Consider the following 2,405-nt stretch of genomic DNA (forward strand, 5'->3'; position numbering starts at 1 on the left):
CCCACCACCGTTAGACCAAGCCCCCCATCCCTATTAGACCGAGACCTCCCTACCCCCATTACACAAGACTACCCCTATTAGACCAAGACTGACCCCCAACCGGGTCCATTAGACCAAGACTTCACTCCCACCCTCGTCCCCATCCCAGAGAGTAAGAGTCCTGCCGTTTCCTCCCAGGTAGACCGCAGGGGCAGGGGTATGGGCTTGCCAGTTCCTTCGGCCGTTCCGGGTCTTCTCCTCCACTCCTGGACCACAAAGGAAGACTCGGATTTCGCTCTTTGACCCGAGGCCTCCCAGCCTCAGGTCCTCAGATATCCGTGTTGTTTCTCTGGAAACGCCAAGACAGAAATGAGGCAACAGAGCATTGGCGTCAACCACCAGGCCTTGTGCGTCTGAGCACCTGGTGGGGGTGGGGGGCATGGGGGTCAACAGGGTAGTGTTGCGCTGCATTCTGGGAAGTCCCAGTGGTTGGGAGCCTTTGAGTCCCCTTTCTGCAGGTCTCAGAGCCTGCACCTGGATGCTCAGCATCGCTTCTCTCCTCCAAGACCTGGGACCCTGGAGCGGGAATTCAGCTAATAGCTTTGCTTCGTTGACTTGTGATCACATAGTACAGAAATTGAAACAATAATTGTGATTTGGACCCAAACAGAATCTGGGTGTAGCATTTACTCTGGTCTCAGGAACTGATCCTGATGATTTTGAATGTCCTCCTCCGCCTTAAAAGAGGCACACTTTTTACAAGTGTCCATAGTTATTATAAAAACTGAGTTTGAGAGAATAGCTAATGTACCCCTCAGGATTGGGTTACCGAGTGTGGCTTCCAGTTTCTACTGTGACATTCTGTCTCCCCAAACGCGGGGAAATGTCTTCACTTCTTCGACTTTAGTGTCATTTTCTCAAACATGCCAAGCAAAACTTCTTCAATTCTATGGGTTCTAGGTACCCACCCGCATGGCACAAGCATGAACATAACCCACATTAGTCCACTGTGATGCTAGCATTGAAATGTTCCCCAAATTATACACCCCATGTCCTACATAAGCAAGCACCTTTAAAGTAGTGATAAAAATGAAAACTGTCTCTATGATTTAAAAGATCCATTCTGGAATAGTAGGCTAGTAGAAATTCAAAAGTTAGGAGGCCAGATACTCAAATACTCTCAAATAATGGAATCATATGAACTCAGATATTAACAGATAAGATAAAGCAGTCACTAGCCATCAACGTATCTTTAATTTCCCAGTAGAATACAGTCACCCACTATAGGACAGCTTTTCTTTGAACTTTATTGTTGGGAAACCACAATTTTCTAAACTACCCTTAACAGTCACCAGTACACTTTTTACTCTTCCTATTTATTGAGAATGTAATTTTATTTTTTATAAAATTTTTATTAATTAAGGTATTACATATGTGTCATTAACCACAATTGACCCCCAACCACACTCATGCCCTCACACCCTAGTGTCTGTGTCTATTGTTTCTGCTTATATGCATGCATACAAGTCTGTTGGTTGATCTCCTACTGTACTCATAGCATTCTTTTGTCCTAAGGAATTATTAGGGTTTTCAAAATGCACTCAAAATTGCACCCCCATTTGACCCAGACCACCACCCCCATTAGACCAAACACCCCAATCACATTAGACCAAAACCCTCTACCCCATTAGATTAAGAACCCCAACCTACAAGAGACAAAAACACCCCAACCCCTATTGGACCAAGCCTCCCCACCCCTATTAGACCAAAACCACCAATCCCATTAGACCAAACCCCTACCAGCATTAGACCAAAACCCCCAACCCCTATTAGACCAAGCCTCCCCACCCATATTAGACCAAACCCCCCCCAATCCCATTAGACCAAAACCCCTACCACCATTAGACCAAGAACCCCCACCTCAATTAGACCATAAACACCCCACACCCATTAGAACAAGACCCTTCTCCCCCATTAGACCAAGACCCATCTCCCCCATTAGAACAAGACTACCCACCCCCTTGAGAACAAAACACGCACCCCTGTTAGAATAAGAACCTCCACCTATATTAGACAATCACCCCTCACCCCTATTAGACCAGGGCTCCCCACCCATTTTAGACCAAAATCCAGAATCCCATAAGACCGAGACCCCCCCGACCCCCATTAGACCAAGAACTTCCCACCACATTAGACAGAGAACCCTCACCTCCATTAGACCAAAAATCCCCACTCCCGTTAGACCAAAACACTGCAATCCCATTAGACTAAGAACCCCCACCTCCATTAGACAATCACCCCCAACCCCTATTAGAACAAGCAACCCCACCCCTATGGGACCAAAACCCCCCAATCCCATTAGACCGAAACCCCTACCACCATTAGACCAAGAACTTCCACCTTCATTAGGCCGAGAACCACACCAC

The sequence above is a fragment of the Myotis davidii genome, unplaced genomic scaffold (assembly GCF_000327345.1).
Source record: "Myotis davidii unplaced genomic scaffold, ASM32734v1 scaffold1497, whole genome shotgun sequence".
NCBI classification, from domain to species: Eukaryota; Metazoa; Chordata; class Mammalia; order Chiroptera; family Vespertilionidae; genus Myotis; species Myotis davidii.